Source organism: Myotis yumanensis, unplaced genomic scaffold (genome assembly GCF_028538775.1).
Source record: "Myotis yumanensis isolate MYYU_CA2020_CCGP unplaced genomic scaffold, mMyoYum1.0.hap1 SCAF_13, whole genome shotgun sequence".
NCBI classification, from domain to species: domain Eukaryota; kingdom Metazoa; phylum Chordata; class Mammalia; order Chiroptera; family Vespertilionidae; genus Myotis; species Myotis yumanensis.
In genome coordinates, this window is record NW_027223764.1 from 10,086,973 (window position 1) to 10,112,884 (window position 25,912).

The 25,912-nt window shown below is 45.8% G+C and overlaps 2 long non-coding RNA genes across 2 annotated transcripts in view; both read left to right on the forward strand.

Annotated features, from left to right (window-relative positions):
• Nucleotides 1-14,148, forward strand: part of LOC139021436 (uncharacterized) — a 30,521-nt gene extending 16,373 nt beyond the window's left edge. Inside the window, exons 2-4 of the long non-coding RNA XR_011473507.1 lie at nucleotides 2,080-2,237; nucleotides 11,671-11,838; nucleotides 13,832-14,148. This is a non-coding gene — a long non-coding RNA (uncharacterized lncRNA). The remainder of the gene's footprint in view (nucleotides 1-2,079; nucleotides 2,238-11,670; nucleotides 11,839-13,831) is intronic.
• Nucleotides 14,149-16,525: 2,377 nt separating this feature from the next.
• LOC139021437 (uncharacterized) lies at nucleotides 16,526-23,546 on the forward strand. Its single transcript, XR_011473508.1, has 5 exons — nucleotides 16,526-16,621; nucleotides 17,366-17,483; nucleotides 20,214-20,378; nucleotides 21,119-21,303; nucleotides 22,892-23,546. It is a non-coding gene; the product is annotated as an uncharacterized lncRNA (long non-coding RNA).
• The last annotated feature ends 2,366 nt before the right edge of the window (nucleotides 23,547-25,912 follow it).

Genomic DNA, 25,912 nt, shown 5'->3' on the forward strand with positions numbered 1-25,912 from the left:
CCCCACCCCCGCTTAGGAATTCTGTCTTCTGCCTTCCACCGTTCCAATGGTGAGCAGAAAGAGTCCCTCTGTACCTTTAAAATGACCTGCTGGTTCATAAATGAGGAAAATCATAATTTACTTATAGACTTCGTGGAGCTAGAATTTAAGACGATGTCCTCCTGTCTTTGCTGGGAGACGGTTCCAAGTGGAACTTTTGGTCTTTTCAGCAACAGTAGCATGTGTCATTGTTATTCCTTCCTTCGCTTGTCAGGTGTCAGGAGAGTATTTTGGGGGTGGCCTATAGGCAAGAAACAGGGTGCTGGTACTTCGTCTTATAGAGACAGAGCTACATACACCAATGTCTGTTTTTCTTTCTTTTTTTAAAAAAATATATTTTATTGATTTTTTACAGAGAGGAAGGGAGAGAGATAGAGAGTTAGAAACATCGATGAGAGAGAAACATTGATCAGCTGCCTCCTGCACATCTCCTACTGGGGATGTGTCCGCAACCCAGGTACATGCCCTTGACCGGAATCGAACCTGGGACCTTTCAGTCCGCAAGCCGACGCTCTATCCACTGAGCCAAACCGGTTTCGGCCAATGTCTGTTTTTCTGCAGAAGCTCTTGACATAAACACCTAAGGAGGTCACTTGGTCAGACCACCCATACACAGGGTGACCAGCTGGTCCCAGTTTGGCTGGGACATTCCTCCAGGTGTTATCACTGGAAGACCTGCCTGTCAGAGTCCCTTCAATCCTGGCACACAGGGATGGTTGGTCACTCTACCCACACTTCCTGTCTCTACTCTGGGGCGGACAGCACCACGGGGCTGCATCGGCTCTGATACCCACCAAGTGCCCCAGCCCTTCTCTGTCCTGTGGGGCAAGTTGTTTAACTTCTCTGAGCCTCAGTTTCTCCACCTGTAAGTGGGATAACAGCAGAACCTGCCTCCTAGGGCCTTGTGAGGAGGAAATGAATGCATGTGGGAGGTACTCCGTACTGTGCAGGCACATGGAACCAAGTAATTTGTTACTGTCACTGCCTGGTGCTGGCCTTCAGGAGCTCGAGTCAGGGAGACAGGGCAACTATCTTCCAAGGCACTTTCGTTCCTTCTGCCTCTCCTCTTCGCATCTCCCTTTCTGGTTTTACTCCTTGCCTCACAACTCCCTGCTCCCCAGCTCTGCCCCACTGTTTCTTGTTCCTCATCCAAGGATGCATGATGCTGTTTCCTTCACAGTGCATTATTCACTTCTTGGCAGGGAACGCTGTGCTCAGAAGAATTAACATTTGGGTTTTATTTACTGGCTTACAAAGTGCCAGAATTGCATGGGGGATTCAGTTTCATAAACTCTTCTTGATGGGAAATCAATGACAAATTGAGAAGAAGGGGTCTCGAGGATCAAACAGCGAGCCCTTCCCAATCCTCGTTTGAAAACTCGGTCCCGGCTGATTTATTGCTGCTCCCAAAGTGGTGCATGGGCGGGACCAGGCCTCCCTCCGGAGTCCCCTCGCTGACCACCAGCGTGAACAGTTAGCCCCGTTCCCAGTCTTACATGAGATTAGTCACAGGATATTTCATTTTAAATCCAGTGGAATGTTTTCCTAAATCAGACGAGACTCTTTCAATGTTTATGGCTGTTTTGCTGGAATTCTCTTTGGCTCCGGGAGGGATTTGAAAATTAAATACATTTCCTTTTGGTGACCTGGGGCCCGAGCTGGAGGGAGATGAGGCCCTCGGCTTGGGCCAGCGGTTACTTGTCAGGCTTGTTCCAAGAAGTCTCTCCCATTGGCCAGCCTCGCCAAGCACCTGCAGCCCACCCCACGGCCAAGCCAGATTCCCCTCCCGTGATCCGGCTTGTCCGTGTTCCATTGAAGACACACACAAATGCTTCGCAAAATTAAAAAAGGTGGGGCGAGCCCGAGCCATTTGGCAGAGGAGTGGAAGGATCACATGGGGCTTCCTTTGCACATAAGAACTTTTTTTTTTTTTGGCCTCTGTGGTAGGTAAAAATATAAAATTTTTACCAAAGTAACCGTGGTCAGAAGTTGTGGACTTTGTTTGATAGTAGATTATTAATTCACTCGTTCTTAACACAGATGAGGAGATGAAAAGAGAGATGGTCACAGAGAAATGATGGAAAGATGAGGTTATGAAGACATGAGATGCTGGCAAGAGGAACATGAATAACCGCCTGAAACTGACACTGTTCTCCAAAGCCGGCTGTGGCTCCCTGGAGGTGGATGAAATCTTAAAGGTGTGTTTTTCCCATTTTATGATTTCAAATGCGTTCTATTTTAGTTGCTCATTTCTGTGTCTTCCCTTATATACCTTTTATCTGTGGATCGTAGAACCACCTCAAATGAGGAACAATTTAGACTCTGAAGCCAAACTACTTGATTTTGAATCTAGCGCCAGCCACTCATTAGCGGTGCATCTCTGGACAACTTACTTACTGTCTCTGATCTCAGTTTCCCCCCAAAATGTAGATAATGGCAAGAGCCACTTCATGGGCTGATTAGAAGAATAAATAAAGTATGTAAACTGCTGAGATATGTCCTTGATGCACAGCAAGCTCTGGGAGACAGCCTGCTATTATTAAACCTGATTTAATCCGAAAAGTTGATATCACCACAATTTGTGTTTCCTGTAAGGTTCTAGCTACACAAGACTGAGTGCTCCTGGGAGCGTCCTAGAGGCTGTCCGATGAGCAGGAATTGGGCTTAGCTGAGTGTGTTCCCTCTGAGGACAAAAGCCCTGACAAAGCCAACTAGAGAGAGAATCATTTGAATAAATTCCTGGTTCTCTTTTATCAAGTGTGCCCATTAGGATGTGGTAGAGTGCAAATAATAGGTAACTCCATTCAAAAGGCCTGAATACTAAAGAATGTTATATCCCAAGTGCAGAAAGTTCAGAGTTAGTTGGGCTTTTAAGTTGGTTCTGGCCCATTAACTAGATCATGAAGGACCCATGTACTTCCTGTCTTTCCTTCGACCACTCATGGAGTTGGCATCATGCTAGGGCAGGCTTCCCTCATGATTGCAATACGGCTGGCAATGGCAATCAGGGTGAAGTGCTTTGCTTCTCATATCTACCAGGAGACACTCTCTAGATATTCTTCATTAAGATCTTCTTAGAAGCCTCCAGTCCATCTCTTCCTATATTGCACTATCTTCAATTGAGTCACATGCTTGTTCCTGAACCTATCACTTGCTAGAAGGATGGGATTACCCTTAGAGCTGTGGTCAAATCACAAAACAGCACTGCTCTTACTCAGTTAGGGGAGGAGCAGATGGATACTGGGGTGTCAGCCTCGTTATTCACCATTCTGCAGGTTAGGTGCCCCCCACATTAGATGGTAATTAATGTTCAAAGTTGTAGGACTTCCTGGGAGTTCCAGCAAGTTCCATGTTGTCAGTTAATTGCATAGAATGCTCTGCATGGTAGAGTTGCTAGGAATAAAGTTTTGAAGGCGAGATTTTCAAAGATATGTCATGGTGAACATAAGGTGCACTGTGTGTCCTCTCCATCCCAAAGCGCACAGCTTTGACGTAAATATCATCTTGGATTAGGCAAAATGTTTTGATCCCTTCCCAAATTCTTCCTCCATAATGGGTAGTTAAGAGCAGGGGTTACTTTTGCCTAGTTCACCATTGTATTCCATGTTGCCTGGCCAATGATAACTTAATATTTATTGTACATATGAACAACCCCCGCCCCAAATTCTGGGCAAGCCATTTTTTAAATTTGTTTTTATGCTCTTTGCTCTTCTTGCTCTGGTTGTTCTAGCTCTTTCTCTCTTCCTTGAAATGACCACTTACTCTAGGACTAATAGTTTTTATTCATTTATTGAGCACTTACTATATATATGTCCTGCCTAGTGCAAAGCACTTCACACATATCACTTCATTTAAAGATCACAAAATCCTACAAGGTAGGGTTATAGGTGAAGAAAATGATTTACGGAAGGCCATGTAACCTATAAACAGAAACAGAAGAGAGATGTACCCCCAGAGGGGCACCAAAGCCTGGCATCCTAACCATTCTCTGTATACATTCTCTGTATGCCTTCTCAGACTTCCAAAGCCCACAGAACCCACTTCCAATGATGTTCCCTTGGCCTGTGCTCCCCTATTGTTTCTACTGTCCATGTATATGTCTCACTCCCCACATACCATATATTCTGAAGATTAGAGGACTGTTTTTATATACCATTGTGCCCCCTACTGTCACCTTAGCAGAAATCCTTGTCTTGAGTCATTTGCATTAAATTGCATCCTGGGCCTTGCCCTCTGGCTGGCCCAACTGAAGCCAATGTGTGGAGGCTGTGAAGGCTCCCCCTGGCCCAGCCTGTGTATATTCTATGATTTGGCCAACCAAGCTTGGAGCCAGCCACTGCCTCAGTCCATCACTCTAGAACAGTGGTTCTCAACCTTCCTAATGCCGCGACCCTTTAATACAGTTCCTCATGTTGCGGTGACCCCCAATTTCATTGTTACAAATTGAACGTAGTTAAAGCATAGTGATTAATCAAAAAAACAATATGTAATTATATATGTGTTTTCCGATGGTCTTAGGCAACCCCTGTGAAAGGGTCGTTCGACCCCCAAAGGGGTCGCGACCCACAGGTTGAGAACCATTGCTCTAGAGCAAAGCTCAGTGTCCATCTGAATAAGCCTGAAGTCAGCCATAGGGTCTCAGGATGACTAATTTAGCTTGGTTCTCCTCAACATAAGCAAGCTCAGTGACCCTGGTCTTCTGGCCCTGCTACAGACTTTTCTGCCTCATGCTGTCCATTGTATTTATCTATGTGTGCATAGGTCTTCTAGACTAGGGAGGAGCACCCAGGTTATTAAAGGGCATCAGGACACTTTCTCCTCCATTAGCCAAAGAATATACATGCATAACCCATAGACACAGACAACAGTATGGTGATGGCCAGAGGAAAGGGGGGACAGAGGCTGGATGGAGGTCAGCAAAGCAGGGGAGGCAAATAGGGATATCTGTAATAGAGTCAACAATAAAAGTAAAGTTAAAAAGAACTGTAGAAACACTTGCCCTCTGGCTAGAGGAACAAGAATGGAACAATTTACAACTGTTTATTATGGGCGGTGCCTTTTAGGCCCTGCTTTAAGAGCTTCAGGCTGGGACACACATACACACATACACACACACACACACACACACACACACACACACAATCTGTTCAGCATAGGCCTGACCACTTGCTTCCAAAGCCCAGCCAAATTCAGGGCAAGTGTGTGGTCACTGATCTATTGAGCCAACCATTGGAGATTCCGGCAGAGCTGTGGGCTGGCTGAGTCTTCTGGAAATCAAAGCAATTGCTGACATCAGAAGGCTATGGGATTGTGTTCCAAGTACCGGGGCATTAACCATAGTCTTGGGAGAGAAAAGCTGATAGTGAGGGCAAGGACAGAGTACCAGTCATATGGATGGAGAAGGCTAAAGCCCCTCTGTCACCAAAGCAGGGTCCCCAGCTGGTGAATCAAATCCTACCATTGAGATTGTGAAGCTTTATCTGGCTCCATCTGGTAGATCTCAAAGCGAGTTGCTGCCACCTTCTCTGCTTCTTGTTCTTTCTGATCTCATCCCTTACCCATTCCCCCTATTTCTATATGGGCAGAAAGACCAAGGGTGCAACACACCATCCTCTTCTTGGCTTAGTACCCAGGTTTTCCCTTCTTAGACCGTCAGGCCTTGGAGAAATAAAGAGCTTGAGATGCTCAGGACAGAAAGGACAGGCTTCCTAAGGAGTTCAAGGAAGCACTCATGGGTAGTCTTTGTATGAAACAAAAGGCAACCGAATGTTTTCTCTCATTCCTTATGTTCAATGCAAAGTAAGTTGAGGAGATAGAAATATATGATTAAAAAAACAACACAAAAGAAATGGTTTCAATAAATTCAAGCAGCTTAGTGATCACAATAAATATAAATGAGTTAAAGCCACACATTAAAGGCTAAAGACTTTCAGATTACATTTTTTAAATACTCTATAAACTGGCTTTTTGGTACTTAGGAGAAATACCTAAAATAAAATGACACAAGAAGGTTGAAATGAAGGAGAGATAAAACAGTCAAGCTCACAGACAATGGGGAAGTGGAAAACAGAGAGAGGGTGGCTATCAGGCCTGTCCCAGCTCTTCAAGAAACAATGTATTTAGAAAAAATATCTTCAAAGTGACCTTGAAGGAAAGCATTTTGGAAAAATGTGTCCTACTGGGATCTCCAGGACAGACTCCACATTAAAGCTTCTCCATACATCAGACCATCACTCTAGAGCAAAGCTCAGTGTTCATCTAAATAAAGCATGAAGTCAGCCATGGGGTCCCAGGATGACTGGCTTGGCTTGGTTTCCTTCAACACAAGCAAGCTCGGTGACCCATCCCATCCAAATTTAGAAGTTAAAAGAAACACAGACATCTCTTGGATGGACTGTTCCATCTGTCTCCTCTCTGCTTCCAAACAAAGGTGAAGATGCTAAATTAAAAACAAGTTTAGAAGTCTCTCCATGCTTCTTCCCAATACCACCCCAGAAAATAGCTTCCAGCTGGCCAGTCTGTGTAATTCCCCAGGCAAAAAGGTCATACATGGGCCACAAGGCCAATTTTGCGAGTGGGCCAATTGGGCTGTCTACCTAAGCATCCAAATGAAAGCAGCACTAAGAAATTTGGTGCTGACCCAACAGAAGAACTAGTGGGCCAATGTGTGTGCATGAAGGTATTCCATTAGATAGGTCTCAAAAGGTTTGGAAAATCCCTTAATATTGTTTGCGTATTATGATCCTATGAGCTCCCCAACTCTCCCCGCCCTGGCTTGGGAACAGAGTTCATAGCGTCCAGCACATTTCCAAATGGATTCATGACCTCAAAGTGTTTTAGAACCATTGACTGGTATAGTAATTTCAAAACTGGAATGAGAGTCAGCGCCCTGGTTCCTGTAAAGGCCCACATGTCAAGGATTGGAGTCCTACTGCAGTTTACCAAGCAGAAGTATTCCCAAAGTTGGTAAAACTAAGCACAGAACTCAGCCCTCATCAGTAGGGGTTAAGGGAGCTATGGTAAGGGTTTGAGGAGGGTAGAAGCTGATGCAGGCCTCACAGCAAACTAAGACTGGATTGCTTTTTCAGTGGTCCCCTTCCCAAATCACCCATGGGAAAGCAATTTCAGACTGCTCAGTTAAACTAATCCCATAAACTTCACCTTGAAAAAAATAGGTTCATTGGTAGAATAAATTTGGGAAATGCTCGTGCATTATCCTCCCCCAGCGAAGATTCACAGTATACATTTTTATTATAAAGGCTCTGATAAATCCTGCAGTACAGAAAAGCATTTCATTGAATTTAACCCAGTGTTTCCAAGAGTTATTTGATCAGACTTTTCTTCTCCCAGAACCCCTCTTAGCATGGCACTTACCCGGAGTTCCACTGCATAGCCTTTGGGAAATGCAAAGAAAGTAAAAAATCTAAAGTACTTCTTGGCATTCTAGGCCTACCTTCTGGCTCATCTCCTCTTCCCTTCCAGCCAAACTTGGTGTCCATTCTAACCCCATCACACTTTGCCCTTCTCCAATATCACTCTCCTCTTTTAGCACTCTTTCCCTGTCCTCCTGATGCTCTAAATTTTATCCACTGTCAGTCCCAGTCCACATCCCTCTTTCTTCCACAAAGACTTTCCAGTAAAGAGCAGATGCCAAGTAAAAATATGCTTGGTGGTGGGAGAGGCCTCGGTGGCAGGCTGGACTCCAATGAACACCAGATAGTCAACAAAAGGGACACCAAGCATTGAATAAGGTACTGGCACTCTGAGAAGTTCCCTAGGCCCCCAGGAAAACTTGGGATGAGTCCTGTGTACAGCAGAGACATCTGTGGTTGGCCAGGGCTCCAAGTTCAGAAGAGTCCTTTGCTACAGAAACCATAGCCACCTCTCCCACCAGAGCCCAATGGCACAAGACTTTGTTCCCCAATCTTGGGATTAAGGGGTGGGCACTAACCCACCCTTGGGTCGGTAGGTGTTTCTTGTCTTGAGAGGACTCAAAGCAGCAGAGCCTGGTCCGCAAGGCAGTAGCACGGCAGCAAAAGATGGTAAAAGGAGTGATGCAAACCCAGGCTCATGCCCTGCCTTGACCACTTCCAGGCTGTGCAACCTTAGGGAGGTTACTTAATCTCTCTGTGCCTTAGCTGTTTAGTTTCTAAAATGAGGACTAACAGCATTGGCATCATAGGCCTATTGCAAAAATTAGACGAAATATAAATATAACCCCTACAAAAGTGCCTGGCTAATATAGACACTTGTGAGTAACAATTGCCATTATTGTTAGCATCATTATCTATATATATAAAAGGCTGTCTGACCGTCGGACCGACCGGCTGGTACATATGACACACACTGGCAATTTAAAAATAAACGTTGACTTTCGCATGCGCGATACATATAAAGCTCTCACTGGCACCAATAGCATGCATGTGTTTCAATCTGTCATTGTTGATCGTGAATTCGGTTGTTTTTGTTGACATTTTATTATAGAGAAAGGGAAAATAGTGATGTTAAAATATTTCTTCTAATTCATTTCCTTTCAATGTGCACGAATCCGTGCACCAGGCCACTAGTCACTATATAATGCCCTGGCTGAGAATCAGTATACCTGAGTTCTAGACTCAGGTCTACAACTAATGTTCATCCTAGGCTTGGAACACTCTAGTTCTCAGTTTTCCCATCTGTAAAATGGGAGTTCTACACCTCCTCAGGAGAGTGTCATAGACTCAAATGAGATAGCAGGTATTGAAGTACTTTGGACAATTAAAACCTCTAAGCATCTTAAGACACCATTAGGAATGAGCAGGCAGCCCCCACATGCCATCCGGTCACCAGCTAGTCTTAACTCATCCTCAGCTTCGCTAGTCTTGTCTCTCTCCAACTTGTCCTTCTGGCTGAGATTCTGGACTCAGACCACTTGCACTGAAATGTCTGATATGACTGCCAGGACTTCCTTTCCTGTGGCCCAGCCTTGGAGGATCCTCAGGAGACTTAAGAGATGTCAGAGAATATTCTGTTTCCAGAATCTTGGAAAATTTCATTTTTATTGATTTCCTGTTGTTTAGGTGGACACTAGGGTCTTAAGAATAATTCCAAAAAACGGACCATCTGAGCAAGGCGTACACAAGAACGAGAAAAATGCTCCCTATGATTTATTATTATTATTACTAATGTTTGTTGTTCTTATTCTTAGCAAGTATTCTTATGATTATGATCATAATAGCAAGCATTTACTCTGAGTCAGGCACTATGCCGAGAGCCAAGCAGACATTTATACATTCGTTCTTTACAACAGCCTTATAAGGGGGTACTGGCATCATGCCATTTACAGATGGTGAAAATGACGCTCAGCCTGCTACTGGCCCCATAACAAGGTGGGAGAGAAGGGGCCACAGTCAGAGAGGAGAAAGAAGCCCCCTCTGATGCTGTCTTTCTCCTCTGGAAGGTGTGTGCCCGGGGAGCATGGCTCCTGTCTTCTCATGGAGGGTCCCTTGCATCTGGATGTGAAGCCATGGCATGGAAGGACTCAGGCTGAGCTGGTCATCTTGGTGCCACGGCACCACTTGGGTCCTGAGCCTCAGGTCTAGCATTAGGAGATTACCAAGGTTACATTGCTTTTTGTTATATCCTTTACCCTAAGGATAGGGCGTAAAGATAATCATACTCTTCAGCTCAGGGCACATCATCATTGTTGATAGATTGATTGATTCATTCGTTTTAGCTCTTTCATTTGATCCTTATTTTCCATTTCCATTCCTCTCCTCCCATAGGCAGCTCTTCTCCTTGTTTAATGTGACTTTTTTGTTTTCCATGTGCATCTATTTTTTAAAAAATTTTTTTTTATTAATTTCAGAGAGGAATGAAGAGGGAGAGAGAGATAGAGACATCAGTGATGAGAGAGAATCATTGATTGGCTGCCTCCTGCACGCTCCCCACTGGGAATCGAGTCCACAACCTGGGCATGTGCCCTTGACCGGAATCGAACCTGGGACCCTTGAGTCCGCAGGTCGACGCTCTATCCACTGAGCCAAACCGGGCATACATCTATGTTTAATTTCTGAACATCATAGTGTCTTATCTAACTCCCTGAAAATTGCTTTTCTTTTCTTTTTTTTAAACTTGGGATCATATTTTTAAGATCCATCCATGTTGATGGATGTATACATACACTGAGTCCATTTAATAAAAAAACTGGTCAGTTCCCATGGGGAGGGTGAAAAGAAATTAGAGGGCATAAGGATTATTTCATCGACGAGTCAATGCAGGAGTTCGAGAGAACAAAGAAGAAAGTTGTACCAAGTGGAGCAGCTCTGTGCCTTCTCTCCAGCTACACACCAACCTAGAAACCCACAGACACCATATTCAACAACATCAACCAGAAAAAGGAGAGGAAGGAAGCAAGGGGTGAAGGTCAAGCACAGTGGACATTCACCCAGTCACTTCTGCTCTGACAAACCTGCCTCTTCAAGGACGTCTATGGTGACGGGCCTCACACAGCCCCATGCAGGTTGCATGCAACATTGTCGGGAAGGCACATGTAGCTCTGTGGCTGCCATTCTCTGCACGTCCTGGGCATAGAGACTTGGCCTGAGGGGCTGCCAAGGCCGGGAGACGGGGTTCATCAGATGTCACCCAGCCTTTTGGCAGCTCTTCTTGCCTTCTCTACATCCACACAGAACCAGAGAAATGGCTGGCTTTTTAATAAATCAAAACCAGTTTCATTCTTTAAATTGAAATTTCACAGGTCATCAGCCTACCCCATGGCCTGCTGCCCTCAGAGACGATGGAAAAATAATTGGAATCATATGAGCCAGTTCGATTAGAAAAGTGAATGTGGTTTGGAGTGAAGGCCTGGATTCCCTGCCCTTGGTGACTAACTTGACACCCCCCCCCCCCCCCCTTCCCCAAAGCCTAAACTCTTTAGAGATAAAGCTGCCTTCGTGCCCAGGAACATTATTCCAATCTAAGAGGCAAGAGGTCACCTGCCTCCCCAGGGACCAGGACAGATGAAATGTGAAAAAAAAATCAGCCACATAAAGGAGTTGTTTCCATACCTTTGACAGGTGGCTGCCTCCTGCTCTCTACTCCCACCTCACCCCCAGAAGTGACCAGTTTGGGTGGGCTGTAGACACAACTGTAGACAATACAATTCCATTAATGACCCCAAGGATCAGAGTTGGTCATGATAAACGACTTCGTGTTTACAAAGTAGCTCCTGGAATGATGATAAAGGAAAAGTGGGAGAGATTGTAAAGGGTTTCTTAAGTTTCTCTGGACATTTTCTGGGAGATCTGACGCATGGACCCTAATTCAGCAGCGACTGTGTCCAATCAGAGCAGGGTATGGGGAGCTGTTAGTTTGCTACGTAGGTAGGCAGAATCCCAGAATCCTCTCTTTGACTAGATCCTACACGCTCTTCTTGGATATCCTAAGCTAATACACAAAGAAATGCATGCCAGTAGCGGATAATGAAATGAACATGTCTCCTTTTGTGATGTTTTATCCAAAAGTTTTGGAAGTTCTGCTTTGGAAGTTGAATGACCCTTTAACTTGAGTGGCCTTTTCTAAGTTCTAAGATATTCTTCTCTCTCACGAGACTCAGCTACTCACAAATCCCCCCACTTTCTCGAAACCTAGGAACCCATCCATGTGGTCCTGAGGGCTTGAGTGGCAACCTTCCTTCACTGACAAGAAGAGGTTCTCCTGAGACTCAGCATCTGACCACATATAAAACAACTTGCCTTCAAAACAAATGCATCAAGTCAAGCATCTTCTCTGAGCACCTTGAAGACCTGAAATCAATTGGTGAGTAGCCACAAAAATTGCCTCCAGAACTTTCCTGATAATCTCTAATGACCCCACAAGCAATTCCCAGGACCGTACTGAATGCAGGCCAGCAATGACCTCTAACAACATGGACCTTAACAGCCATGTGTCTCAGAGCCTTACGCCAGATGTGCATGCAAAACAGAGGTGGTAAAATGCTGAACGGTCTTCTTTTTTTAATAGCTCTTGTTAAACATGTTTTCCCCAAGACCTGGAGCTATCTATTGCTTTTTTTTCTTTTGCTTTTTTCTTAGGCTTAGTGAGGTGAACTGTATTTCCCCCATAGACCTTCCCTGCAAATTGCTTTCCAATAATCCCAACACTACCTGATGGCAGCCGTATTCTACATGACAATGCAGCTCACAAATGCATCACCTGCAATTACAACTCTAGCTTTGATGTAAGACCAATTTAAAGATAGAGAATCTGGGTCTAATTAAGGCAGCTCCAGCTCAGACTGATAAGGGCCACCTTCATTGCAGCTCGCATGAGCTGAAAGCCTCCCAAACACTCAGGACTCCGTTGGGAATATATCCCCAGCATTTCAAAGCACATTTCATTGTAAAACAGGATTCTGGCCTCTACATTGACTTCCATGACTCATTAGCAATTTTCCCTTTCTACATTTGGTCCATGCAAAGTGCATTTTCCTAAATGAGCAGAGGGCCTGATTTTAGAGGGTTCTTGTAGGATCCTAATCTGTCAGCAGCTACCAGTTCAACCCTGCCCCCCTCCCTCCCCAGCAGAACAATCAGCCAGGAGCCCTCCCTACAGAAACATTCTCTGTGTTGGAAAGAGACAGTGACATAGGGAGGTCCCATATTGGAAGATGCTTGCTCTGGGTCAATCCAGTGATGTCACCCCTGCTTAAACTCTCCAGTGGCTTCCCACTGCTTCAGAGTAAAATCCCATATCCTTGCCATGGCCATCAAGACACTGAAGGGCTTGGACCTCATCAGGGTGTTCTGCCTTATGTTAGCCCAAAGGCCTTAACTTCTGTTCCTTGACCCCATGGGATTGTTTGTATTTGTTGTTCTTTCTGCCTGGAATCTTGTTCTCTCTGTTCTTTGCTAGCAGGCGCCTTCTCATTATCTCAGACCCCATATCACCTTCTAGGACAGATCTCCCCATCCCACTGTATTTACAGTAACCCCATCCCTCCCCAATTTCTTCCAGTTTAATTCCCTGGGGTCATCTTGTCATTCACATTTCCAATTTGGGAGAGTTGCTCTAAGTAGAGCTCCATGGGAAGTTCCCTGGTACCTAGTGCAGCATTAGTAGGCACTCAATAAAAAAAATGAATGAATGGAAAAAAGAGCAATGGCCTCAAGTTAATAGGCTGATGCTTTTATGCAGAGCTACCATTCCCAAAGTTGCATGGAGTGTAGGGGGTTGGAAGGAGGGAGCTCAGATGCCCCTGGCCATGCTAAATCCTCCTATCCCAGGTCATAAGTGATTGTTCTCCTGCTAGGACGCCTCCAGTGACGTATAGTCTCGTTGGCCATGAGAGCCCATTTTCTGCAAAGCTGTTTTGAATCCCCATGAAAAGAACTCTAGGAGAGACATTTCTCCAAAGCGCTCATGGCAGTGGTTACTTACCTTAACCAACCCTCCCTGGCAGTGAGCAGGATGCAGGGAAGGCTCCTTCTACTCAAAGGGTCTTGAGGTCAAATTTAGAGGCATAATGAAGAAGCTGATGCTGGTGACCATATCTGAAATTTATTGAGTACATACCACGTGACATGTGCTGTGTCAAATACTGTACATGCCTTATGTCATTTAGTCCTCACAACAACCCTAAGAGGTACTAGTAGGTACCTAGGAGGTTGTATTCCCATTTTACAGACGGGGAAATGACGCTCAGAGAGGTTAAGTAACTTGTCCTGAGTCACACAGCTAGCTCTTTGGTAGTCCAAGTCTAGTTCTACTTCTACCTTCTGATTCACTCATCCCTATTTTGTCTCATTTTTAGTCTGAAGATCGCAGAAGCCAGGCCTGGATGTCCATGGTTGTCAGAAGGAAGATTCCAGAGCCGAAGTGGATGTTTCTGCTAATCTGTGAGCACACAATTAATTCACAGGCGTGAGCAGTTTGGTGCCCTTCCCTACCAGCGCTGTGCACACTAATGAATTAAGTCTGAGAGTTGAGGCAATGATTATGAAGAGGCGGCTGAGTGGCTGGGCCTGATCTGGGCCTGAGGAGCCCGTGGCTGACCCCCACAGGCCCGCTGTGCAAATGATTTCACACTTAGGCGGCCCAATCAATTGGGTGTTTCTCTGCTTTAAAAAATCACTGGGATAAAATGCTTCCTTCTCTATAGTCACGGCATGTTCTAGGCCCTTCAGGGGGCCTTTGAAAGGGCTGGTTTTGTATTTAAGAGTAAAGCGTTGTTATTAAGAATTTTTAATATATTCTCCAGCCATTGAGAGATGACACTCTTCTCAGAAGCTCCTGAAAGAGATGCCTCTGAAGGGATTTAGAGGCGCCCCAGGGAGCGGGGGTTCAGGCTCTTGGCTGAGGAGTGGCAACTCTGGGGTAGGGGAGGCGGGTGATGTCAGAGGTTGGAGGGATGCCTGGTTTCAGGGAAGTAGGAGGGGGCAGAGCACAGTGCAATGGGCTCCCAGGGGAGTTCGGGGGGGTCCCCAAACAGGAAGCCCAGCTGGTAAGACTGTTGTCAACTGGGGAGACATGTGGTGGGTGCTTCTTCCATTCCGCTCTGGCACCTCAGTGCCTTTGCAAAGACTTTTGCAGGTCCTGACTCAAGGACACCGTGTGGACTCCAAGGCAGAGTGCTACAGAGTAGGACTCAGGTAGGTGACCGTGATATTTTGGGGGTGTGGGCATTGTTTTTCCCCAGCACATATGTGGGAGGTGGGGGAACACAGGCTGGTTTGTCTTAGGGTCTGCAGGGCCACCAAGGCCCAGTTCCTCCCTGAAGCACCTTCTTCATGGACTCGAAGGGAAGGAGCCAAAGTGACTGATCCTGCCACGTTGTCGCCCCTCGGCGAGGGCAGTGGGGAGCATGGGGTGGGGAGAGCTGGAGAACCCAGGGCCTTCGTAGGAAACGTCCTCATGTTTTCCCCCAGGGCCGTGGTCGGCAAACTGCGGCTCTTGAGCTACATTTGGCTTTTTGGCCCCTTGAGTGTGGCTCTTCCTAAGCCTTAGGAGTACCCTAATTAAGTTAATAACAATGTACCTACCTATATAGTTTAAGTTTAAAAAATTTGGCTCTCAAAAGAAATTTCAATCGTTGTACTGTTGATATTTGGCTCTGCTGACTAATGAGTTTGCTGACCACTGCCCCAGGGGACTCAGAGGCTGACCCACCTGTGCATGGCCGGAAAAACCAAGTTGGGCAAATAGCCAGTCAATTAATGGTGCAGACCCAGTTAAAATACTTGTTTTCCTGGAGATTCTCATCAGTTCAGTCAAGGTGATTGATTCTCCTTCCCTAACGGGCTATGGGAAGCAGCATCCTATCTGTGGTGTCTGTTTCTGGAAGTTCCCCCAGCCATTGTCTGCAGGGGAAGCACTGCATTTCCCCATATTGAAAGCAAGGGCAGCTGTCTTTTCTTTCTTTTTTTAGCAGAAAAACTTAGAAAAGAGAGGGGTAGAGCCCATCCGAGTGTCACCGCCCACCTCCTCTCTTCAAACTCTCTCCACGCCAGGAAGGAAGCCTGGGGAACCACCCCGTTGCTCCGCACGCTCAGAGCAGGTAATCTGATTGCACATCTCACGCAGTGATCTGAACCCAGAATTATAGTTTCTGATCTTAAGGTCCATTCCTGAATTGACTGTAATCTTTATTTAGAGGAAAATAGTGGTAATTTTATATTTCAATTGAGTTTTTTGAAAAAAAATATGACTCACAATAGTTTGAAGAGATGATAAAAACGTTAAAAAGGCAACGATTCAACTACTTAGTGAATTTTCCAAGTGCACCTGTACGAAAAATATTTAATAACACACAGGTGAATAATTATAAGTAAATAAATAAGACAGGAAGTAGATACAATCATTCCAAAGACAGTGGACACTGTGTTGGCATGGGCCCGGTGTTGTGCCTTCCCCTACAAAGCAAAACAAGTGAGACAACTATCTGTGTGTGCAAATCCCTCCTGGGTAATCAGATAATTGGAGCTGCAAGTGCATTTTCGTAAATGGGCAGAGGGCCTGGTTTTAGAGGGTTGTTGTAGGATCGTGGTCTGCCAGCAGCTGCCTGGCTCCCAGTTAGACCCCCTGGCAGAACAATCAGCCGGGAGCCCTTTCTGGCAGGGCGGGGGCGGCGCGAGCTGGCCTCAGAAGGTTATTGATGTCATCTGTCTTCTGCGCATTGGAAATCTCTTCAAAATGTCTAATGCTTCCTTCCAGGATCGTTAGCTGAGTCTTCAGGAATATTCAATATTTTCAAGGTAGGAGAGAAAAGAGCCAAGTCAATGCCATTGTCCCAGCCTCTTTTCATACGGAAACCTTTCCAATACCTAACCACGATGTAAATTACCCCACCCCAGCCAGGGCCCTCCCCCAGCATGAAGAATGGAGCCTGCACGGCCTGCCTGATGTTTGCAACCTGCTCTACACAGGCTTCCCTCTGCCCGGGGAGGGCGTGCTATGCTGAGGGCAACAGGACACAGCGCAGGTCCAGTGTGTCTCCCCAGAAGGACAGAGGGCACACAGCACGCTTGCCTGATGTGCAGTGTCGTTCGACTCCTAAGCCCCACGCTGGGCGAAGGTTCATTATATAGGTGACACTCAACACCAGGTATGTCCCTTGAGAACTTGAAAACACCCAGGTGCCACCTGTCCTCACCCTGAAGTGGCCCTCCATGGTGTGATAGCTGCTCTACCCCAAGCTCACTGACGGTGCATGAGTCTGGGCCTCAGTTTCTTCATCTCCCAAGCACACTTAGGTAAAAGAGTTTCCAAGGTGACCCCGCAATTTCCCTTCTAGCAGACTGTATTAGTTTCTGGTGGCTGCTATAACAAATGACCACAAAGTGGGTGGCTTAAAACAACAGGCATTTGTTTGTTCACAATCTTGGAAGCCAAAATCAAGGTGCTGGTAGGGCCGTGCTCCCTCTGATGGCATCAGGTGAGAGTCTCTACCTGCCCTTTCTAGCTGCTGGCATTTGCCAAATCCTTGGCCTCCCTGGGCTCCTACCTGCATCACGCCAACCTCTGCCTCTGTTCTAACACGCTCTTCCCTGTGTGTCAGTGACTTGGTCCAAATTTCCTCTTCTTTTAAGGCCAATTATTGGATTAGGGTCACCCTGACCAGTGGGACCTTATCTTAACTTGATTATATCTGAAAAGGCCCTGTTTCCAAATAATGTCACCTCCAGGGTTCTTAGAAGGGTTTTTTGAGGGGATACTATTCAACCCAGTACAGAGACTGTACATTTTCCTTCCATTGCATTGAATTGTGGATTTTGGAGCAGAATTTGGCGCTTGTGTTGATTTCAAGGTGACCACAAGCACTGTTAAACTTGTGCATTTTGTCTTTCAGGCCAAGGGGAATGTTAAGCCACCCCTGCAGAGATTCAGGACTTCTACCAAAATCAGAGGGTAACCTTGGACAAAATGTCCACCATTCTAGAATCTTCTTCAGCCCTCTACTTGACAAGGTGAGGAGTGACTCACGTTTGCATAGCTCCGATGGGAGAGGCAGGTCACTTGGGGCTCGGGCACTCTGCTGGCCAATCCTGGCTATGGCACCTTGAGCACATGGCTTCCTCCCATAGCACTGGGGATGATGAAGATAAAATAGTGCTTGTCTCATAGCGTTACAGTAAGGACTGAATGAGGTCTTAAGCAACAAATACTGTTGCGTTGTGCCTGGAACTCAGTAAGAGCTGATAAAGTTTGATAATAAACCTCTGCTTATAACGGAGGTTATGTTGGGTCTGGGAGCGTGGCTCAGTAGATTTCTGCAAAGTTGGATTATTGTTATGACCCCAAGACACATCTAAGAAATTGGACAGGCTCTACTGCCCATAAAAATTCTGAACACTCAATGACACTTAATGAGCACCTACTATGGGTCATAGCTGGTGTTGAGTGCTTTGCATTCCTCATCTCTGTACACAAGGAACCTAAAAGGTAGGTCCTAGTTTTATCCCCATTCTACAGATGTGGAGACTGAGGCCCAGAGCATTTTGGAAACTTGCTCATGCCATGCAGCTGACCCTGTTGCCCTAGGCTTCCACTTAGACAAAATTAACTCTTACCCCCTAAGTTCTACTGCTGTGAGATTCCCACCCCAGGATGGTCTCACAACCCGAGAGAGAGAAATTCTTCCCTAGCCTCTGGAGACAAGCTGACCATGTCAAGAGCAAAAAACTCCGGGCAGAACCCCGCCTGACACACACACACCTGAAGGAGAAAGGCCCCGGCCCAGGTGCCTCGAGTTCTGCTCACTCCTCACTGGGAGCTTGCTCTCCAGCCTCGGGGTCAATGGGCCTCACTCCCCATTTCCTTTCCCAGTCTTCTCAGCCAGGGAGGAGCCACAATCATTTCCAGACCCTCCTCACATTACAGGCTCGGGGGCACCTGGCAGCAAACAGAAAACATACACACAAACAAGAGTGACAGCTTCCAGCCTGGAGAGCAGACTTCTCCCCGTTCCCAGGCAGAAACACGCAGCGGTGTAAGCTGAGCCTTCCGGGGTCACAGTTAGCCGTTGGGTAACCCCGGGCCTCTGTCTCCCTTCTCCCAGCTGCCCGGCTCCGTGCACAACCTTTGGCACTGCTGGAACTAATGGCCCGAACGCCAGTCAGAGCCTGGCAGCCATCTGGGGTGTACACTGTCAGTGCCACTGGCGGTGTGTCACCCTTCTCTCTGGCAGCCTCAGAACCAAGGAGGTGGGGGAAGAGGAGGCCACCAGGCTATAATTTCACCCCAAGCCCAGAGACACCACCCACCTGGCTACCCACCTGGCTGCCCACCCTCCCGACCCCAGCATGCTCATGCATACTTGTCCTTTTTGCCTGGCTGATGGCTTTGACATAAACCCACCAGGATGCTCAGGGTCCCCTGAGGCAGGGCGTATGCTACCAGGCAGTAGGGAGGTACCTGTTCAATCAAGAGGTTGGGCTTCCGCCCAACGTGTTGACTGTTACTCTGCTGATTGGGCAAGTTCTCAAATCTTCTTTAAGCATCAGTTTTCTCATCTATTAAATGGGTATATACCATCCTCACCATGTGAGAAGCAAAAGAATGCCCCTAAAGTACTCAGCACAGACCCTGCCACACTCAATAGACATTATTTTTATCATGATCATTAGAAGAGTAATCAATGCTCATGAACTTGGAAAGGCCAGTTAGCTGCAGTTTGGGGGTGGGAGATGGAAAACAGGGCCCAAAGGCTCATCTTTGGTTTCCCATGACTCACTTTCCTGCTCTGGGCTGTGTGGGAATGGGGAGGGAGTGGTTACAGCACCTGGTCTGGGAATGGGGGTTGGAGAGAGAAGATGGGTATTGGAGAGGAAAAAAGAGAAACTTAACTTCTTCAAGGCCTGGCTGGTGCCAAGTGCTGAGCTAGAAACCTAAGATGCTCTTTCATTTAGGCCTTAACCCCTAGAGTGCCGGGGAGCGCGATCGCGCTTCTCCTGTCTTTCGCCAAAAGTGCCGGGAGCGCTATCAAAGCTTCGAAATGGCATCCAGTTCTAAGTCTGCTTTTATTAGTGATGATGATACTGCTAAATATGTCAATGTAGTAAAAGTTTCCTTAAGTTTTTGAATATGTAACTTCATTTACTTGCGATTCATAATTTTTTCCTAAACTGCTGTAAAATCAGCAAAAATGCCTTGGCAATTTTAGCATAGGTCCTAGGATATTGGTTGGCACTCAAAGGGTTAAAAGCGCAGCAAAGCAGTAAGGTTATTTTTAAAGTTTGGTGTCAGTAAGAGCCATGTCCCTCAGCTGGCTCAGTGGTTGTGTTGAGAGTTGCACCCATCTCTAGCCCACCTGGGAGTTTCACACTATGAGGTAGACACAAACGTGGCCGGGAGAAAAGCTACCTCCCAGATATAAGCATCAACGAAGGCCAGAGTTGCAATGTGTTTCTAGCAATTAAACTAATGCTCCTTTTAGATGAGAAAAACAGGCTCAGAGAGGTTAAGTAACTTACCCAAAGACACACAGAGAGCTGGTGAGAGGATGAGGACCAGAGCCCAGATCTATAGCACGCCGAGTCACTTCAGAATGGCGTACAGACTCTTATTGCTCAGAAATACAGATCTGGTTTGGAAGGAAAAGAGATCTTTAAAATGTGCAGGAAGAAAGTTCCAAGGGTGTCTTGGTGAGAAGCTGAGGTGAGCTGTCCTTAACAGGCTCCTTTTTCATCCCGCATCAGGAAGCACGCCCTCCTGTAGAGCACCTTCCTCCCTCTGCTCTCCATGACCTTCTTCACAACCTTCGCAGCCCACTCTGACAATGACGACTATTTCCTGATCTCAGTTCTTCGAAGAGAAAGGATCAAACACCTCGCTTTCAGGATTCCTGAACTATTGTTGAAAGGGTAATAGACCCCTGAAAATGTAATTTTTCAAGAAACATTTGTGTCTTAGAAATGTACCCTGTGTCAAGAGGCCGCATCATTTGAAATAACATTCTTGCTGATCCGGAAAGGGTTTTGGTAGCTGTTGCTGAGAGCTGTGCCCAGAGAAAGGGGTTGGGTTAAATGCTCCTTATTCAGCTCAGCTAAGATCCCAGTCTGGGTCTGCTTAGCTGCCTTCAACTTGAATTGTTACTGTAATAATGACAATTCTTCACAATAATAACTATTTTTGTTTTTAATATGGAGAGGGACCATGGCTTTTCTTTGTTTTTTGTGACACAGACGATTTGAAAACCAAACAAACAAACAAAAAAAAAAATCTGAGAAGCACTGCTTAGGTCTTGCCATCTACAGTGACTACAGCTGAGCAGTGGATCCCTCCCCCTTCCTCAAGCACCCAACCCAGGACTTACATGTGATGTCCCGCCCTATCACAGAAAAGGTGCTGGACTCCCTGCACACCTCCTCTGGGCCAGAACAGCATGACTCCTCATGAGTTACACATTGCCACCTTGCAATGGCCACTAGAGGCAAGAAAATCATCTTTTGGTACAGCCACTATGGAAAAGAGTATGGGGGATGGGGTCCTCAAAAAAGTAAGAATAGAGTTACCATATGACCCAGCAACCCCTCTCTGGGTATCCCTTAAAATTTTAAGAACATTTATTCACAAAGATATAGGAACCTCTATTTCATTGCAGCATTATTCACGGTGGCCAAGATGTGGAAACAACCAAAGTGCCCTTCAATAGAGGACTGGATAAAGATGTGGTACATATGCACAATGGAATACTACTCAGCCCTAGGAAAAGATGAAATACTGTCATTTGCAACAATGTGAATGGATCTTGAGGCTATCATGCTAAGCGAAATAAGACAGAAAAAGGTAAGAACTGCATAATTTCACTAATATATGGGATATAACACTGAAAGTAACAAGTGAACAAACAAGACACACAAACTCATAGACACAGATGACAGTAGGGAAGGGGGTAGTGAAGGATAAATGGGGTCAAATATCCTAGTATGGTGATGAAGAAGATTTGATTTAGGTGGTGGGCACACAATGCTATATACTGATCATGTATCATAGAATTGTGCACTTGAGACCTATATAATTTTATTAATTAGTCACCTCAATAAATTTAATTTTTTTAAAAAAAGAAACAAAGAATCCTTCCCTTTGTTGGAGATGCCACGAGTCACCTGCCTGGCCAGGAGACCACAAACCTTCACTGATTTGACCAAGTAGGTGGATAGAGTTGTGGATCCCAGAATCACAACATCTTGAGGACAAGTCCTCAGCCAAGGTCACAGCTTGGCCTCAGAGAGAGGAGTTAACATGGTTTTAAATGCAGAACCAAAAGGGTTTAGGAGACAGAAGTGGACAGGAATCATCCCCTGGCTTTTTGTGCTAATGGAAAACATATCACAATCCACCAAGCTACAGACTGGTCCTACGGATTCTTGCTGAGCCTGTGGACTTCTCCATTTTCATCCCCAGCCACTCAGCAGATGATGCTAATGAATGAGTAGGTTCTGAGCTATAAGGAGGCAGACACCGTGTCGCCCGGAGCACTTCCTTTTTGGCTTCTGCTGCTAAAAATGTCCAGCCTAGGTCACTGCCTACGTTTGGAAAAACTACTAGGCCACGTTCCTCAAAGGAATGACTACCCGCCCCCACGCCCCCCCCTCCCCCACCACACACACACATACTTCTATCAGATAATCTTAACTTCCTCCTTTTATTGGGCCAATAAAAGGCATAAATTTCCTCAAGCCATTCGGGGAAAAGCTGGGAGCAAACTTTAAATGCACAAAATTACAAATAGACAGACCATCAGTTTAAAGTCTCCAAGAGATTGACATGAAAATGGGGTTTCCTAGATGGCAGAGCCACCCCTGGGGACACAGATGCAGCACAGAAAGCACAATATAAAAGGAGGCATCTTGGCCAAATGGTGGTTCCTTCACCCCCGAGCCATGGACAGGTGTGTGTACCAACATGTGCCACCTGGTTATGCTTAGAGCTTGGTGAGAGTGGTTGCTTCTTTCTCTAAACTGGTTCAGTCCCCCAAAAGTTAAAACTTATTTCAACTTTTCATTAAAAACAACAACTTCCTCTCTCATGTCCTAATTATCTGAATAAAGGACGAAACCCATTGGGTATGTTTATACACATACCAAGTGTAGATCACAATGAATCAGACTAAATTATTTAAAATACTGGCAAGAAATAGCCTTGTTCCTGGATGAAAGAAGCGATTTAAATATGAATCATGTAAATTGGGTTTCTAACTGGGTTGAGGTCACAACATGTGTACCTTTGTCCCTGTTCCTGCCCCACCAGCATTAATTTGGGTTCAATCTTGACTAGCCTAGGGTTTCCATTCTGATCGTTTGGGGTACCTTTTCTAGAAAAAAGAATCTGGAGAAGGGATGTTCCAGAAGATGGCATTTCTGCTCTATTCCAGATGTCTCTTTCCTGAGTTATTTCAGCATTTCCTTCCTGGATGTGAGACAAGACACCAGATGTGAGCACAGACCCCATTCCTGTCTGGAAAACAGGCTGAAGACCGTGATCTCTTCAGTGGTGGTACAAAGAGGGGTCAAGAGACCTCGGTCAGCTTCCCAGGATGGCCTAGGATCCCAGGGCAGCCACGCCCAATGCAGCCAAGGTTGGAGCAAAGAGAAAGCAAACAATGCCAGGAAGATTCTAACACTTCTGATTACCAGGTGCAGCCTGGCAGGGAGGCACAGAGCCATACTCTCACCTGGATGTTTTAAAAAGAAAATTCCCTTTCCTTAGTGTGGCTCAGCAAGCACCTCCCAACTCAAGTTTTGGGTTGTGGGTCTTTATAGCTATGGTCTCAAGGTTTGTGTCCCCCTAAAATAGAAATGTTGAAACCCTAAACCCCAAAGCAAGGGTATTAGGACGGAGGTCCTTTGGAAGGTGCTCGCATCATGAGGGTGAAAACTCATGAATGGGACTGGTGGTTTATAAGAGAGATTCCAGAGCGATCCCTCAGCCCCTTTTGCCATGTGAGGATGCAATGAAAAGTCTGCAACCCAAAAAGGCCCTCACTGGTCTATGCTGGCACCCTAGTCTCAAACTTTCAGCCTCAAGAATTGTGAGAAATAAATTTCTGTTGTTTATCAGGTACCCACCCTGTACTACTTTGTTACAGCAGCCTAACTGGACCAAGACATCTGCTATCATAGCTTACTGAGTTATCATCTCACATGGTAAGCTGGTCCCCAACTCGGGGGTGGGCTCCTCTAAGATCCTTCTCATATACTTGAAACTTAAAAAAAAAAACACCCAATAGCAGTTTATAATAAACATTGAGAAGTAAACATTGAGAAATCTAAAGGACACAGTTCCATTCCCCAGATCTCCAGTCTCTGACGGACGCTAAAGAGAACAGACTCCCCACTAATCCGCTACCTGCACAGAAGAGCCTGCTTCCGAGCGCCAAAATAAAAAAGAACACGAGCATTCCTCATCCCCCAAATGGGCTGTTCCATTCTCCCCCAGCTTCATTCCGGGTGTTCGGAGCGATGTTGATTATTTCTTTTTTAGGACAAAGTGGTGGCCACAGCCACTTCCCCACAGCTCTATACCCAGCCCCCCCAAAGGCACCGTCTAAATATTTATCGTGGCGTAACATGGGGTCGGCTTGAGTTCATTCGTTTTTCTGTTGCTCCCCGGCATTTGATACGAGGAGGGAGTGCCGTGAATACTGTAAATATTTACAGGCTGATTGGACCAGAGAGTCTGGCTGTGGTTCCAAAGGGCTCATCTCTCCCACAGGCAAGACAGACACCCGCGCGCAGGCATCGAGTGAAAGCGCCGCAGGACGCACTGGAGCGGTGGCCGCAGACGAAGACGGCCACTCCTAGAAGCTTAGCTGCATTTCCATCGTGGAAGCTCCTTTAATTATTCATACACAGGAGGGTTTACCCCTATTTCGAGTATTAAAGTTAATCATTTATTTAGCACAGTTGCTCCCAAAGAGTTCAAGATAACCTTTATAATTCTCATTAAGCAGCAACTTGTAATAATTAGTACTTGTCCCCTTTCTGTCTTCCTGGCTGGACCACAGACGTCCCAAGGGTAGAGCCAGTATCTGACTGGTTTGCTATTCTATCCGGTGCCTAGAACACAGTCTTTTACATAGTGTTTCATACAGATGTATAGATTGAACACATCCATTTAGACCTTTGCTTTTTATTTGACTTTCAAAGATACACAGGCCAGATATTATTTGAGGTTTAAGCTTAACTAGGTTAAGGTCCTTAATTTTAATTATTACCTTAAGTTTCCTCTCAATGGTAAACTTTGGAATTTTCTAAAGAGCCTCAAGCAGAAAGGAGGCCTGGTATCCTTTCTGTCACTAACCCTCGGTGTGACCTTGAACAAGCACTTGCTTTGAGCATTTATCCAGAATTCTTTGTTTGGAGTCTTTGGATCCCCTAGAGATCCCTGGGTGGGCTTCAGGGTCTGTGAAACCCTGACATTGTCTGTACAAATGTGCCATGACCCAAATGGGCACTTCAGTCTGATAAGGACTCCATAAAAGAAGAAAGTTAAGAACTACTCTCTTTGTTTCTTTAATAATTGAGGGTGGTGGTGGAACAGGTTAAATCAGTCATGTACTAGTAAATCGAGGTTGCTTGTACATGTGCCTCCACTCCTAGGCCTGGACATCCCCTCCAGCCCACACCTCTTCCTGAGGTTTGCTCCCACCCTGATACAGAAGACCATCCTCCTCGCCCCATCCCCACTCAGTTTGATGACTGGCTCTGCTGGCTCGGACTAAGAACCTGTGCATTGGTCATCACCATCGGCCTTTCCAGCTCTAAGTTCAAGTCTATTCCCAGCCTTTCCTTTCTCACCTTTAACCAAATGCATGCTATTGTACAAACATTTTTGCTACATTCTAAAGCAATATTTTCTTTTATCTGGACCTGCCTTCAATGCTGGTTTTGTGGAATTCTTTTCAGAAAAGAAACACAAGTGTGTCTCTGGGATTAGACGACTAGTTAGTACAGGTCTACTGCCTCATTCTGTGGAGAGCCTCAGTAAGTAGAGTCAAGACTCGGGCCCTCTCAGCCCAGAATTCCAGCCAGGAATTAGGTGATGAAGACATTGGGGGATACATTAGCCCCATTACTAGTAGCTTCTAGTGCCTGTATTCAAGCATCCATTTGGTGAAAGTAGTGTTTGTCTTGACCCTTCTGCTTGCCAGTCAATCATTAGGGCATCTTTAAGTCCAGACTTTTCCATTTTTAAGACCCTTTTAATGGGACCACATCAAAATTAAAAGCTGCACAGCAAAGGAGACCATCAACAAAATAACAAGAGAGCCCACTACATGGGAGAACATATTGGCCTATGATCCATCTGATAAGGGGTTAATCTCTAAAATTTATAGGGAACTCATACAACTTAACAACAGGAAGACAAACATTCCAATCAAAACATGGGCAAA